We start from the raw sequence: 18,155 nt of genomic DNA, 5'->3' as shown, positions 1-18,155 counted from the left end.
TGCTGTGACTGACCTGAGCTCTGATCTGCTCGGTGCTGGTCAAGGAATTTGCCCTGTGGGGATGAATAATTATCACATTAATATTCCTGATTCTCAGCCCTACACAGAGCGAGTCTGAAGCCATGAAAAATACTGATTTTAACTGTGCATGTTTCCGTTTTCAGTACAGGGCTGATGCAGCATGAAGGGGACAACTATGACTGTATGGAAAGAGAGCAGCCTCATAGCTGTATGCGTTGGCTAAAATTGTGTGTCCTACAGGATTAATGACTGTTACCTAACGCATCTTCATACCTTGGGTTGTGCCTGTCCACCCAAATCATAAGTCAGATTATGGTGCCTCTTTTCTACACATCTGATTTTTGGATTGAAATAGTTGCCCTGTGGTTTGGATGTTACAGAAGCATCACCAAACAGCTGGTTAATGTTACATCAGCACTCACCCCACATGTTTCTGGCAGCAGGTCATGTGACGTTAGCTTCCGTAAACGTGACTGAAACACCAAACTAAACGGTCATGAGTGTTGCTGCATTTCCTGATTCCAAGAGAAAGTAGGACATCCAAAAAGCAATTGCATGTAAAAGGCGACACACAGGAAACATGTAAGATCAGAGAGAGGTACTCTGTTTGACTGGTCAGCTGGCCTTTTGGGTTGTCTGTGAAACCACACTTCTTTTCAAATAAATGCTGATTGAGACTCATCATTCACTGGAATGTAGACTGTTTTTTGCTCTACTCTCACAATTTCCTCTATTTGTACATTTGTGACTCTGTATTTCATACGTTTAAAAGGGAGGTGCTAATCGGCGCAGCAGTGCACTCAGATGGCTGCTGTTACTGTGGCGAGGAGGAGACACTCTGATTTAAAGTCATTTCTCATGAGCTGTTTGTGGGATGCATTTATTTTTATTTTCAGTCAATAATCCTTAACACAGAAACACACCATGATTAGACATAAATTTATTGCAGCCAAACAAAACTGAACGTTCACAGCCGCTGTAGCCTAAAGAAAATGAACACTGACCTTTATTATGTCTTTCTGTTTTCTTCTTGTTGCCAACATTAGATTTTGAACTGGGGATCTTTGGCAGGTTGTGCTCCTCTCCTCCCTCCTCGTCCCTGTCTGCTCTGCTGTGAGACCGTTTGGACTGAGACACCTCACCACTTCCTGTCCCCCGTCTTTGATCCTTCTTTCCAGGGCATTTGTCATCTATGTATAATAAACTTGTTTTTCTACATTGATCCAAAATCTAGTTGAAAAATCCCATACCAGTGCTAACTTTTTCATACCACAGTCCTGCGGCACTCCATACGTCGTGTTTTTGGGGCAGGACAGGTTTGTTTTACCACATTTAGAGACAAAACAGTGTCTGTAGTAATTACAAGTATTGAAAAAGATTTTGAGATTTGTAAATATATGAGATTTGTCTTTGTATTGATGCAGATACATATTTTTTCACACTAAAACATCAATCTGGGGCAGGGATTGTCAAAATCTGGCACTTCAGCTCCCTGTAAGACAAAATATCGACAACTGACCCACCAAACACCCCTCCGTCAGCCTGTAATTCTTACAGTTTGCCAGTTGGAACAATGCCAAGTCTGCTGAATGAGCTGCTAAACTGTTAGCACTTGAGCAGTTTTTCCACAGATACAGATGCAGACAACTATACCAAAGATGAAACCAAGTTCTGCAGTTGTAAGGAGCATCTTTTTTCTATGATTGCACAGATTTACAGACATTTATTTGCAATCGGCATCAAAGATGAGGATATCCTCAGAAAGTGTAAATCACACTGAATGTAAATGTTTCCTGTCTGTTTGGATTCGACTCAGAGACGAAGTAGAGTTTTATGCTGCAGCTAAAATCTTATATTTTACATGCAAATGCATAAAAGATGAGTGTAAGTTTTATAGTTTATAGATCCATTTCACTGAAGTGTAAAACATGGAGGCTGAAAGCAAACACTCGTTCTAAATGGCAGACATTACAGTTAAAAAAAATTTGACTTTTTATATTCATAAATTATGTATCATGATGTCAGTAAACTGCACACAGCACTCTTAGTTCACCATCCCAGCAGGATTGTGATGCCAAAGAACACCAAATGAGCTGTTCAGGTGTTTTGATTGATCACTTCATGTGATTTCCTGCCAGTGATTTAACCCTTCAGCTGGATATCTGAAGAAAGAGAGGGACAGAAAATAAACCACATCCTGTGATAAAGGCTGATGAAAGAATCGCAAACCAGCCTAGATTAGATACATACAACCATATCAAAAATAATCTGACAAAGGAAAACAAACACATGTTGGTGTGTGTGAAAACAACACATCTGACAACCCTGAAGTGCTGTTCAAAACCATCATACACCCCCACTCACATCGTCCAGTGAGGTCTGATCCAAACACACAACTGCACTCAGACTTTAAAGGAAAGAAGAAAAAGACTTTACCTGAAATGATGCAATTAATCACCTTGTTGTACTTAGACATTTGTCTAATTGACTAATTTAGTCTGGGACTGTGTGAAACAGAGATAGTTGTTATTTATGGTGCATTGATTGGAAAAAGGAACTTGGTTAAAGTTATATATTTTTGATACTGAATTAGCAAATCAAAAGTAAATTCATTATATTGACTTATTTCCAACATTGTTCAGTTAATATCTTGAGTAGTTTTATTTTCTTTTTAGCTTCTTTGTTTATTATAATCATCATCTGGGTGAAACAGGTTAATTTGGTGAAATTGTGTTAATGTTGTTTTACTGTTGTTGTTGTTGTATCATAATGTTGTGGTTTTATTGTTGCAGTGTCTTAATGCTGTGAAATCGTGATGTTGTTATTGTTGTGGTGTCTTGATGTTGCGCGGTCTTGTTCTTGTTATTGCTACATGAATATGTTCTGTCTTGTAATTGTGTTTTTATTGGACACTTTGTTTTTTAGCACAGAGGTTATTCTCTGTTTCCTACAGATGGACATTAGCTTATAGCTAACTCTGACACAGCTACGAAACTGTACTGTCCCTGTTCAATAAACAAATACAATATTTTCACATGAAAATAACACAACTGACTCTCTTTTGAAATAAATTTAAATGACTTTAAAAAATAATTGCAAGCACGGCCACTCTTTGCTTCTTAACGACTTCACAGACAAAGCGATGATGACGATGACGATGATGATGACGACGACGACGATGATGACGATGATGATGATTGGTTCTTGTCCATGTTAGATATTTGCACAAACATGTGATTGTGGTGACTGAAATCTAATTGTCTGAATCACCACTTCTTGGTTGTATAGACCAAGCAGCGTTAATAACACCACCTGCCGTCTTGTTTGTTTGTGTTTTTTGGGTTTTCTTCTTCTGTGGTGCATTCAGCCTTTGGCTCTAATTGCAGGGCTTTACAAGGACTGTGGTAGTTACACAGTGTTTTTCTTTGAATATATCTTTTCCTTTTCTTCTAATTGCTCACCCTCTCCCCCCCCCCCCCCCCCCCTCTCTCTCTCTCCCTCTCTCTCTCTCTCTCTCTCTCTCTCTCTCTCTCTCTCTCTCTGTGGAAACCTCATTGCTTTCATTGGCAGGCAGATGGTTCATGTTCCCCCGGTTAATACCACACCAATAATGAGCTCCACGGCTCCAGTAAGACAATCGCTCCCTTATTCTCTGAGGTAAACAATTCTTTCAGGATTATGGACCAGACTACATGTCACATCCCAGTGGTTCACTTGTAAAGGCTTATTTGAATGATAAAAAAAAAACAAATAAGAATAAAAATCCCGGACACAGTTGGCAAACACACGGAGGTAATTAGACGCCACTAAGCAGTTTACTGAAGACGTCGACACAAAGACAGAAAATTACAACTTTACTTGTGTCAGAGGGAGGGAGGAAGAGGAGGATGGAGGGAGGAAGAGGAGGATGGAGGGAGGAAGAGGGGGGACTGTTGATATCAGAGGGTCCCTGATAGTATTTATTCATCCTATACAGCACATGCTACATGCTAAGTCTCATACTGTTATTAGCCATGTTAGTGACATGATTCCTTCTGAAATATCTCAACATCTGCTGGACAGTTTGTCATGAAATGTGGTTCTTGAGGGGAACATGAAGGGTTACACTACATTCAGTGTCAGGTACAATATTACTTTTCAATATCAATTTTGTGCAATATTTTCAATATCATGTGCTATTTTCTGTTCATTATTATCATGTGCAATCTTATTTTTTATAATATTCAATATCATGTGCTGTCTTTAGTAATCTTTTGTACAATATAACTTTTTATTACCTTTCAGTATCACTGCCAATATTACTTTTAATAAATTGCCATAACTACTTTGTCTGTTTAGCTGACTTTTATACTTATCTTACTTCTGTTGTTTTTCTGTTAAGCACTTTTTTTTGCATTTACACATTTAATACTGTATATTTTGTATTTATATTTCACTTATCTGATGCTCTGTTGCTGTTTTTCTTTTGTAATTTTGACGCTATCTAGCACTTCCTTTTTATCTGGCGCCACCATCAGGCCAACATCTGAATCAACATGAATTGAGATGTTTATACTCTGTTTATATTTATGCAACCTGCTCTAATGATTACAGCTGCAATGATTAATCTGTTCTGAATCAATTATTAAATTAATCGTCAACTATTTTGATTGAGGTAACTGATTTGAGTATTTTTGTTTAAGACAAAAAGTCAGAATTCTCTGATTTCAGTTTCTTAAATGTGAATATTTTCTGCTTTCTTTCCTCTCTGACAGTAAACTGAATATCTTTGAGTTGTGGACAAAATGAGACATTTGAGGACGTCATCATGAACACTGAGAAACACTATCCAACATTTTTCATCATTTTATGACACTTTATGAACCAAACAACTGATCAATTAATCTAGAAAATAACTGACAGATTAATCATCAGTGAAAACACTCCTTAGTTTCAACCCCACTCATGATAATTGTCTTTTAAATTGATTTTCCCTGAAACAATTGGCTTTCACAATCTTTGTGTTATATTGATTCAAACTAAATATCAAACAGGCTAAGGATACATAATAATATATATTTTTTGCTTTTTGTCAAAATGTCCAATAAACACTTCCATTTCAACAAAGTCGAATTTTATGGTGATTTTTTTTAATGTGTTGGGCTTCTAGCAGCTTTAAGGCAGTTCTTCTTCCCAGGTAATGAGTTAACTCTGTCTGTCATACTGGATTATACTGGTGTATCTACACTGGTGTGTGTGTGTGTGTGTGTGTGTGTGTGTGTGTGTGATGAAGATGCCCTTCAGACACGACACATTTGTTCAGTTTCCGTGGCTTTAATCCTGACAATATAGGAGGGATTTGAAAACCTGACCCCACATCAACGTTCACATGACACCTGAGCTTTTACCATAATACCCATAATCCCCTGAACCTGACGTCTAATCTGGCCGTCATGACGACCTGATCATGGCTGCACGGTGACACTGAGAAGAAACCCAGGGGGTCACGGGTTAATTAGTTTTTAACACACAATTTAAAGTGAAACAGCAACGCCTTTAAAAATCATTAAGTGTCTGTGTTCAGCTCTTTAACATGTCATTTATGGAAAACCGCTCCTCCCATGATTACTGTGAAATCTCATGATTAATGATCAGCGCTCCGTCACCACAGCCACCACATCACTGTTCAGTAACCGTCACTGCAATCCACCCATTTGATTTGGACGTGTCTTCTGTACAAATGTAAATTTATGACTGATAATGCTACAGGAAGAGAGATCAGGGGTTCAGTGAAAATATTAGGATTCATCTGAATATCTGCAGCAAATTTGTGTCTAAATGTGACAGAAATGTTGGAACAGAAGAGGAAAGATGGTTTGTCATCAACCAAAGATTAGAGAAAAGTCCCAAAACTGTGAGACAGACTTGTGCATCATAACTTTGTTTTTGTGTGCACCTGAAGTGAGAGCTGTGCATGCAGCACCTCTGACACGGCTGCACCTTATCACCAATCCTGTTTGTGACTTTCATGGACAGGATCTCGAGTTTTCCTGTGTTTGCTGTATGTCACACTGGTTGATGCCAGGCGTTCAGGCTGTATAACTTTTCTGCTCTCTGTGAATGTGTTGTTGCCTTTAACTGAATGCATGTGCACTATAAAGGTAGGCTGTTGGGGGTAGTGTTTATAATGTGCCATATTATAAATTAGATTTATATTTTATTCTGATGGTGTGAATTAAAAAGCTCTCCTCTGGTTTAATGCTTCATAACAGATGTCAGTGTGTTGTCTGTCAGGATTGTCAGTCTGATAAGGGTGTTCCACAAGGTTCCACTTTAGGTCCTCGACTTTTTTCTATATTTATTCATGATCTTCCTCATGTATGTTCAAACCATCACACCCATTTGTATGACGCTGTTATTTACATTCCAACTCTGATATATATTAGAAATCCATAACTCTTTACAGTTTGATTTTAACTTGGTTCAAAATTGGTTTCATAACAACAAGCCTGTATTGAATAAGGTGAAGTCCTGCAGTGTGGTTTTTGGTAAACAGCACAACCATCCCTCCAATTTACAAATTTATTTTAATGAATGATTTTCGCCGCTCGAGAAAGTTGACTCATTCAAATATCTTGGACTCTGGATTGACCCTGTAACTGCTGCTTCAGCACTTCTTTATATCCTCTTCTTAAAAACATCCTGCTCATGTTTTTATTTCCCAGTAATGAGAACTTCTTTCTGTGCTGATGTTACTGTTTTATCATCCAGGTCATTGCATCCACTTCTAGTCTTCCTTGTGCAACAGCTGAGGGCAGGGGGTGTGGCTGGGAGATGGTGAGCGACGTGTGTGCGTTTGTTATGTGATGCTGTTTTGTCTGAATACTTTTGTGTCTATGGGACCCCCTTATAAATGAGATGCTACATCTCAAGGGGATTTATGAAATGCATCCAGTTATTTCTAAAATGGTTAAATTTGACACAAAGTTCATGGCTTTAAAGAATTGTTGGTGTTGAGTGAAGATTTTTAGTTTTCAAAGTAATGTAAGAGCAGGAGAGCAACAGCAGCCTGCAGTCAGACACTGAACACTGTTACACATAACATGATTCCCAGCTGCAGGTTGAGGGTCGGGGCAAAACTCAGCCGTGATGTCAGGAGCTCTGCAAGTCAGCACAAAGCTGCCGCGACTAAATGTTTGGTTATGCTCTTTTGTAAAAAAGGATGGAGGTCGTCTGACTGTCTAAATGCATACAGTGATTATTTTCACAGATGACATCATGTTATCCATCAGAGCTGGGAGAGAGGAAGAGGAAGAGGAAGAGGAAGACTTATCATGTGAGCGTGTTTCCTTTAAAAGATGTGTTTAACCCCTCAGATACCATCTCACACCCATGACAGGCAGTGAATTAACAGCGTCATGAATTCAGTGTGTATCTGATCCACCAACCAGCACTTATTTTATTAAGAAACCTTCATTTTTGAAACAGTTCTCCTCCCAGTCCCTCAGCTAACTAACAGAGGCTGGAAGAGTTGAAACAACATCCAAACTATAACGTTTTCACTGAAATACAGTTTATCTTGATGCCAAGTTAACAAGAAGACTGTGGACATGTGAAGCCTTTCATCCTGTGTTTCTAGTTATGTGTTTTTACAGACATGTAAGGAACTGGTTAAATGTTTATTCTTAAAGGGAGTTTGGTGTAGTATTTTCCTTGGTGAGTCCAGGGAGTTTTAGCTTAATTCAAACTAAAAATATCTACATTTTTTAAAAATATTTTCTCTCCACTGCAGAAACACTGGGTGACTGCTAAAATATCTTAAGGTCTGACGTTGACTGCTGTTAGTTAGTGGTTTGATAATGTGGGTATTGTTTACTGACAGTGGCTGATCAGGCTGATTATCAGCTGAAGTACTCAGTTTCTGCAGACTGCTGTTAGAAACTGAGTGTGACCTGTTGTGTGAGTTTATCAGTCACTCACTGCTGAAAGTACAGACAGTCCCTCCTGCATGTGAAAACATAAATTCATGTTAAATTATTAAAGACAGGGGCAGGTGAGGAGCAGTGAGCCTATTTAAACAAGAAATCACTGAGAATGATCCCAGCTGATGGCGTAGAAGATTTCTTGTAACCATTCTTCTTGACCACTGGGACGTTCAGTCTGTGGCCTCATGGCAGCAACAAAGCTGGGTGGATCAGATGGGTGGGGTCACTGAAGCTCTGGATTGCCTTTTTGGTTGTGAAATGGGTGGATACGTCCTGCAGTTGGAGTTGTTTATGTCCAGTGGTGGACAGTAACAAAACACTAAGCATAGCTAAGTTAAGCATAGCTTTGAAATCAGCTGCTGCTGTTTTTAATTTTCTAAAATACAGACGTGTCATCCAGACACGCTCTGTAAGAAGTCCAAGCAAGTTCTCCCTCTTTCATTTCAAGCAAAACTTAGTCAATCTAATTTTATGTGGTGATTTTAATACAGTTACATCAGAATATGGTGAAAACTGTCCTTTTTGTTTTTGATTGTATTTCTATACTGAAGTTTTTATCTGTGTTTCTATAGGTTTTGTGTAGCAGAGTGGTTCTACAAGCAGGTCATTATGTGTAAGCATAAGGACAATAAAGACACTTGAACTTGAACTTGAAGTCAGTGCATCATCAGATGGTTTCAGAGTTACAAGGTTCTCTAAATGCATCATGAAAACAATACAGCATGTATAGATATTAGAAGTAATTGTAATTTGTACTTTTGAACACTTATGCAAAATTTTGACTGAGCAACTTTCACTTGTAGTTGAGTAATATTTGACCAGGAGTATCTATACTTTGGACTCAAGTACTTCATCCACCACTGTTTGTGTCCAGTGATCTTACTGGCCTGCTTTGTGTTTCCGTACCATGAGACGATGTTCTGTGTGAGAAACCTCTCAGCTACTGACTGTGGACCATGAACAGGGTTTGCTGGCTGGTATTAAATTCCTTCAGTTTCCTGAGAAGAGTGAGCTACAGTCTTCCTTTTTTTGTAGATGTGTTGAATGTTTGTGACCTGCTCCACATCCTGGTCCTTCATAATGATGGGTTTGTACATTGCAAAGGCAAGGCAAGGCAATTTTATTTATATAGCACCATTCATACACAAGGCAATTCAAGGTGCTTTACAGAACTTGAAAATGCATTAAATTAGAAACAATAAAAGAGCATTAAAATTGCATTTGAGATAATTAAAAACAAAAGCTAAAAGCAGGACAATAAATAGTTTAAAACATTACAGAAATGCATATAAAGAAAGAAGCAAACATAAAACAAAAGTGACAGCAGACAAATATAAAAACAGGTACAAAATAGCTACAGATTATCCTAAAAATATGTAACGTATCCACTTCACTGGTAGGCTGCAGTAAACAGTAATGTTTTAAGACCTGATTTAAATAAGCCGACAGTTTCAGCTGACCTCAGGTGTTCTGGAAGTTTGTTCCACAGGTGGGGAGCATAGAAACTAAAGGCTGCTTCACCTTGTTTGGTTCTGATCCTGGGAACACTGAGTAAACCTGTTCCAGATGATCTGAGGGGTCTTGGTGCTTCATAACGTATAAGCAAATCAGAGATATATTTAGGCCCGAGACCATTTAGTGCTTTGTAAACTAGTAACAAGATTTTAAAGTCTATCCTTTGACACACGGGAAGCCAGTGCAATGATTTAAGCACTGGTGTAATGTGCTCCACTCTCTTGGTGTTGGTGAGGATTCTGGCAGCAGCGTTCTGGACGAGCTGCAGTTGTCTGCAAAGAGGCAGCTTGGTCCATGGAGAACAACTAACGTCACCACAAAGGCTCAGAATTACAAAAAATAAAAAAAGATCTGCACCTGGGGGGTGTTCCACAAAGAAGCAGAATCTTTTTGGAGCTCAAACTCAGTCAAAACGGCACAAAATGATCAAATAAAAGTGTGAATAACAATGACAAATGTTCAAAAAACAAAAAAATATAATTGCAATAAAACAAAACATCATTTCGGTTCAGTTCATTGAAAAGTACATGTATGACGTTTGCTTGGGGGAATGCTGTGATTGGTGGAACTCACAGGAAGCTACAATCATTGGTTAAATTTGCAAGGTTGCACAGAATTCATGGGGATTGGTTGAATTTGCGTGATTTGCTGCGACTGTAACTTCCTGGAGGGACTGTTCAGGACAAAATGAAAAAAATCTTCACTATCATCCGATCTGAACATGATAGTGAAAGAGCAGCTTTACTGATCATGATCTCAGGCTCTATACTGCATGACACTGACCTACAGCTGCTATTTAAATGAACATTTCCCTGCCATGATAATCTTGCATCACCACTTTTACCTTATACCACATACACACACACACACACACACACACACACACACACACACACACACACACACACACACACACACACACACACACACACAGAGAGGCTACCAATGAGCTATGTATATTCCAGTGCAGATAAGAAACATCATACATGCAAACAGATACATACATCCTGTTTATCTGCGCACGCACACACACACACACACACACACACACACACACACACACACACACACACACACACACACACATACACACACACACACAGACAAACAATAGCATGTTTGCATTTTGATGCAATCAGGTTAATGACATTAATCCAGTGTTTGAGTCAGTTACTCAGATGGCCATATGACCTCGAGCTTTAACTGAGGCCGTATAGATCTGCTGTGAGCACATAAAGCTTTATTATTATTATTATTATTATTATTATCATTATTATTATCATGTGCAGGGAGATTTCTTTGTCAGATTAAATCATGATTAAAATGCACACATCTACATCTGATATCTGGATCGTAGCTGCTGCAGAAAAAATGGGGACAAGCTGTTCTCAAAACACAAAGTCTTGTGGGGATGAAAAGCAAATTCACGTCCAACTGAGACAGAACTCTGTCAACAATAAAATTATTTTTGTTAAAGTTATAATCCTCCAGTGTCTTATGAAATCAAACTGTCTCTGATACTTGAAACTATTTACCATTTTTGGATGGATTGTCTTCACATTTTGCACACACTCAGGTTCCATAACGGATGAATTAGTAAAAGTTTGACCTGATCTTTCATTGAGAGGCAGCAGGTTAAAATGTGAGCATATTAGCATGTTGACATGAGCACTGAAAATCTCACCACTTCAGTTTTAGTTGTAACACAATTTTACAGTGTGTTAAAATCCTTCAGTCTCTCAAACTAACAATTCCTCCTGACAACAGAGGTGTAAAATGTGTTATTATAATCATCTTTGTTCCTGGTTTCCTGGTTTTAAAAAAAGCGGGAATCCTGCTCAAACTCTGGTAAACTTTCTACTTTTAGACAAATTCATTCAATAATATTTCTGTCAGATGTGTTGACTCTGTAGTCCTTATAAATCAAAGATAAATAAGAATTATTGTTTAAAAATGTGTCTTTTGATGAGCATTAAGAGACTCTGAGACACTTTAATAAAACGGCTGCTCACCATGACTCTAAATGTAACATTCTGTCAACTTCATAACACAAACTTCAGATCACTTGCTGGTTGACCTGTTACAAGGTTTAACAAGATATTTTCCAGCATAATTGATGATTAAAAATCAAAACCCCTCAAAATACAGTTTTGTCACAATTCTCAAGAATGACTGGTATTCTTTTGCAAGTACCGATGCAAATCAATATCATATACAACATATTGATCGGCAGATCATATCTTCTGATTGACAAGAGTTTACCATCACGTTCTCAGTCCCAACACATCAAATACAGCAGCTCAGTCAGCGGCCTCACGCTTCAAACTATCAGACTGTAGCTGCACCTGTAGCATCAGATTCTCATGTTTTCTGCAGACCAGTTAGATCCAGCTCTACTTAAACTACCTGGGAAGGTTTCAGAAAACATCATGGTTTGACTCAAATAACTCGTTCATGTATTTAACATGACTTATGTACGTTACATAGCTTATGTCAGGAATGTGTTATGAGAGTTAAAAAGAAGTCAGTCAGACTGTTTCATATCTGGTGATATCAAACGTATCACAGTACAGGGTTATGATTCAATATATTATGATATATTACAAAACTGTAAGTAAGGTGATATATTGCTTTTCTTCATCTTATTTTAGGACAACTGACACACCACCATATGTATAAAATCTGAGGTCAAAGTTTAAAACAAAACATTTCAAGTTTACTACAGGGACATATTCCACACAGAGAAAACTTTAACTTATAAAGTTGTATAACAATGAAATATGTTGTGATTGTAATAAAGAGAAAGGCCCTAAGATTGTTAGTTATGTATTCTAAATTATATGGATGATAAAAGAGAGCCACACTCAGAAAAAAAGGCCGTGTCTGTTGGATTTATGAGAACTAAAAGAGTTATAGCCACTTACTGGAAGACTATTAATAATATAAATGAGAAATCTTGGTTACAAACTTTTAAAGTATTATTAATTTTAGAACAAATGTCTAACTCCATATATACTGCCCACTGTGAAACTCAGAGAAATGCACAAATTTATAACAACAAACCTGCCCAGATAAATAACAAACATCACAACAGATCTGTTTTCTCTTTTCTCGACAGACTCTCCATCTTCAGTGCATGAGCACAAACATTAGATCTGAATATTAACATATGTGACCAAACTTTCTTAACCACCATATTTTTTGTTCACATATTTTCTTTTTGTCTTCATTGACATTATATGTAAAGCTTTGAGCTTTGAAAATAACTTTTCTCTGAGTAGGAACTAAAAAACATAAAGAATGTAAAAAAAAGTTCACTCACTATGCGACCAGAACCATGGAGATGGACAACAACACCGTCATCTCATGAAAAACTGGTGAAACTGAGACCATAAACTCATCAGGAAAGTGTTAAGGTCATAAATTCAGAAGTTGAGTAATTTTTTTAAACTCAGTACAGTCAGACTTGTGTTTTCCGCCAGTGGAGTCGCCTCCTGCTGGCCATTGGAAAGAATGCAGAATCTTCTCCTTCTTCCGTTTAGAAAAGGGCAGGCACTTTCAAGAAAAACCCTGACAGATGATTGGATGAGCCGTCTGTCATGTCTAACACAGGCTAACTTCAACCAATCAAATCAACTCACCAAACCAACACCGAAGCCGACTAGAAGAAGAGTGAAAGCATCTTTTCCAAATGAGAAAAGCCTTCAGTGTCGTTCTTTGCTTTTCTTTCAGTAAAAGAAAAAATACTCTCCAGTTCTGATATAACGTTTTATGCTAACATCTTCACCGTTGTTTGTTCAAGTTGAGTCGTTTCCATGGACGCGTCTCGCTGTTAAACCACACCTGTAGCTGCCAGTAGTCCCTCTGATGACTGGGAAGATGGATTCTCATGTGATCTCATCAATCCAGCCGACTCACGAGGTAAGTCAGACTGTAACTTGGGGACAACAGACCAGTGGAAACAACGAACAAATAACCTCTAGAAATCTCCAGAAGCCAGAAATGGCGGATGGAGGGGCGCAGGACTTAACTCTTGAAGTAGGTGGAACGAAGAGGAAGAAAGAAAGTTGTATTTAAATCACAGTGTCAACTTCTCTTTTGCTTTTATTTCATTGTTTCATTTCTTTCTAATCTCCCTCTTCTGTCTTTCTGTCCTTCCACTGATCATCTACATCATCTTTAAATCTTCGGAGTTCCTGTCCTCTCTGTTGCAGCCTGCTGCGTCCCTCTGACTCAATCATTTCTTTGCTCTCACAAGTTTGAACAGCGACAAAGGACACGAGGGAAAAACAAGATGACAAGAGAGAAAACAGAGCAGATCTGATTTCAGCAATTTGTTTTCTCAATTTGACAAGGTGAAGAAATTCAACATTTACCTCTGCAACCAAGATTAGAGTTTAAAGTTTATTCTTTTCAATGCACCAGTGCACACACACACACACACACACACACACACACGCACACACACACGCACACACACACACACACACACACACACACACACACACACACACACACACACAAAACTGATGACTAAGATTTAGAAACACAACAAAAAATTTACAATCTGTCTCATTACAACTGAAAGTGGAGAAAATTATAAATTGGATAAACTTAAAATAATCTAAAATCGACTGAAACTAATCGAGGCAGAAACACACAGTCCTAACTTAAATGATTTTGCGGAAGAAAACAGATGTCCTGATTTAACTGTACAAAAGTTTTAATGATGGAATTACAGTGGAATTCCAGTGCTGCAAATTGAAACACAACTACAAAGTAAAACAGCCCCAAATCCCCAGAAAATGCATTTATTTTGGGCTGTTCTGCTGTAGGAAATAAATAAATAAAAATCCCTTCCACTGCCAACTTCTCTTGTCCTTGAGAGAAGACGTGTGCTCTTTATTTAGCAAACTAAATGTTACATTTCACTTATCACTCTGTCTTCCTCATTATTCACCAGGTTCCCCTGTTCTCATGAAATACATATTCATGTTTTTAGACTGGCTTACAAGGCCTTACACAGCTTATGTAATAAACCTTTTTTTACTTAATTACACAATCGATCTGTGCTCAAAGGGACGCACCACCAGTGAGGCTGTGAGAGCCAATCATTTCCACGCTCTAAGATTCACAGCTGCTGGAAGACAGTCAGAGACGGCAAAGAAAAAAATATAGGAAGCAAGACTGACTCTTGATTTCAGATTTTATAATTGGGATAAAATGCCATCATCACTTCTCGGCTTTCCTCAAACATATCTGTTTAGAATACTGTCGATCAAAAATCATTATGAAAGGTGGTCATGTCAGGGTCCACCCACTGCTTTAATGTCTGATACTGTCGTAGTGGAACCAGTGGAACCATATAGTTGACTGGGTGCACACTTCTTCTCCTGAATGTGTGTCAGAGCTTATTACAGTGTAAAGGTCTTTTTAGAGCAGATCATACAAATGCCTGAAAAAAAACATACTCACATGTTTCTGTCTGAAATAAAATGAGGCGTCCAGCTGACAGAGGTGGTAAGTAAGATGCTGTGAGAGGTTCAGGGTTAAGGTTCAGGCTAAAAACTGCCCCAAGTGTGATAAATAAAACAGACATGTCTGATAAATGTTGGAAAAGGATGGATTGAGTTTATCAAGTTGTAGAGAAAAGATTTCAGCTGACACCCTTGTTTCTTTCTTTTTTACTTTTCTTCTTTTCATTTTATTTGTATGTTTCTGTTTGCTCTTAAAAACAAATGTTTGTAATGGAGGATGTTTTGTGCCTGCTGACTTTCCACTTGAATAAAAAGAAAATTTCAAAAAAAAAGGGGACGCACTGACAGAGTCAGAGCTACTGTGGTGAATCTGATCGTTTGAAGTGATGGGATTCATCGTCCACGGCTCGGTTTGACACCTTCATTGTGTTAAAATAAGGGACACTTTGCACAGATTAAGTGTGTGTGTGTAGATCGTGTTCTCCACGTAGACTCCAGAAAGAAAACAGTACTAACAGACGTCCAGGACCATTACAGCCGCCTTAAACAATGACTGTAGATGCACCTTAAGTTCCTCCACTCGACTCGAGCCGGAGACAAACAGGATCAGTGTTTTAAAGCCCCGGGCCTCCAGGACTCTGCCGTTTGAGACTCGTGATGTTGCGTCAGCGCTGCTCTCTGTGGAGGTAATTGTGTTTCCTCTACAAAGTTTTGCTCTGGCATGTTTTCTGTTATTCTGAGATGATATTGTTTCAGCATACAGTACAGTGCAGTATTATCATTATGATTATGAATATGCACGCTCATCCATGCGTGCACGTCAGTGAATTCCTCGCCTCGAGTTTCTCTCAGCTCCGCTCTTTTCCTCTATGCTCCGCTGGATTCTCTTGTAAAGACATATGAAATTAATTTCAGGCCTCAATGAATTGCAATGACTTCTCCAACTGGGAATGTGTGTTTCTGTATTGTAGATTTTCGAAGCAGAGTTCAGGATATGTATCTAACGAGGTGTCTGCCAGATCAGTGCCTTTACTCCTCTGGCAGGGCAGAAACTGAGGGACAGGAAGCAAGAAGCTCCAAGAGTCTTGAAACCAGAGGAGGAAAATGTGGATGTGGAGCAACGATTTCACACTTACTGCTGTCAAAACTTTGGTCATCATCTCTGTCACAGCTAACTGGCTGCAGAGAAGAAGCCGCAACAGAAGAAAGGGACAAAAAGAAGGAAAGAAAACTGAGAGAGAAGATGAAATAAGAAAGAAATGATCGAAGCACAACTGTGAAAATGAAGGGAAATAAAACTGCTGTAAAGAAAGTAGCAGAAATCTGTACTGCAAGTTTCATTGAATTTGCAGCCGCAATCTGCATCTATGAGCCTGTTTACACCTGGTATTAACATCGACCGAGTCCATCAGTTTACACCTGCGTCTCTACATGCATCTTTCCTTCTTTCCTTTTTATTATCATGGCCTGTTTCTGGCACTGGACAGCATACAACTACAACTTCAAAAGTCTATTCAGTCTGAGACTAGAGATGTAGTTCACTGAACCGCAGGGCTGCACAGTTTATTGAAATTTCATTGAAACTGCAATGTGGCTTTCTGCAATTTTCAAATTACAGGAGGTGTAATATTTATCAAAGGCGTGAATATGAATCTCGTGAATCTCGTCCTACACACACAGATCACACCTACAAATCTTCATTTGGTACAAATTCCTAAAAAAAAACTGTCATTTTAACATGTTTTCATTCAAAAATAATGAAAAGAATAATGATATAATAATGATCATTACCTCTAATATCATAAATTTAAAAAAAGTTGAGCTATTAGCTGAGAGGTTTCACACAAAACTAAACTATAACAAACCTACTGCAACTTGTGACTTTCTTGTCTTGTGAACTGATGTTGTAATCTGACAAACAACATGTTTGTAATCTGTGATGCAGTTGCATGTCTCTCACCATACACTTCATATTTTTTTTTAAATGTTGTTTCCATGGGGAAAACAGTAATGAGAGTGAACTCTATGACTGAGTTGCTTCAACAAAGATCAAGATTAAAGATTTTAGTTATATCAGATGATATCTGTCATCTGAAAAAGGACAATCTGTCTGATATCAATATAAATATGGATGAACTGAACATACAGAGCCGTCAAAACATCAGGTGAGTGTTCATAACTTCATCTTTAGGTACTGAAAGAAAAATGATGAAAAATAAAGACCACGATCTTTTGGACTGTGATGATTCGTTGAGAGAAACACATTGAAACGTAATGAGTGAGAGATGGAAAATAAAGACATGACAAATCATGTGATCTCTGCCAGAACATTTTCAGTTCATTTTTATTAAGTTGATTTAAAACAGGAAAACAAGTTCATTCACAGTTAATATCAATATTCAGTAATAACATCTGGAGACTGAATGAAGAATCATCTTCACTTTATTACATCACACAAAAAGTTCTACATAATATTTTGGATCATCTAAAACATATATTTTATATACACAAGTTAAAATAATGTTTATTGGATCTGAACAACGATCATCCACTCTAACATGCAGTTATTGATAAAATGATCCTTTTTATTTTTATTTGGATCCATAGGCTTCAAAACAACAATCAAAATAATAATAAAAACAACTCATTTAAAATGACAGTATCAACAAAAAGAAAAGGTCAGAAAGATCAGAAACACACTTTTAACAAGTAAAATAATTATACACATGACAGTGTTGACAGTACTGACCCCCAGGAAGTTGTAATGTTACAATCAGAACAAATCAAGGCTGTAAACTGCTCACCCCTGCAGTTTTGTCCAGTCCGATGCTCACTGCACTTATAGGATCATTAGACAATTTTCTGCCGTTTTTCTCTGTTGAGTTTGAGCTCCAACAACACGAAGCTTCATGGTTAAATATGGCAGCAGCATCTCATCATTTAAAAATAATTTAGAATTTTTGTAAATTCTGAGCCTTTTTGGTAATTTACTGAGAACAGTCAGAACAGACTGTGGTTTTATTCTCCCTGAAACGAGTTGCTTTTTTTATGAATATACAAAAATTAAAACCTCAGCTGTTTATGCAATTTTCATTGCATCATTGCAAAAAAGAACAAAAACATTCATTGAACAACAACCTTTTTTTTCTTTTTTTAAGGTGCAGATCAGTTATTTTGG

This window comes from Lutjanus erythropterus, chromosome 2 (assembly GCF_056507025.1).
Source record: "Lutjanus erythropterus isolate fLutEry1 chromosome 2, fLutEry1.hap2, whole genome shotgun sequence".
Taxonomy (NCBI): Eukaryota; Metazoa; Chordata; class Actinopteri; order Lutjaniformes; family Lutjanidae; genus Lutjanus; species Lutjanus erythropterus.
Note: the sequence above shows the minus strand (reverse complement) of the source record.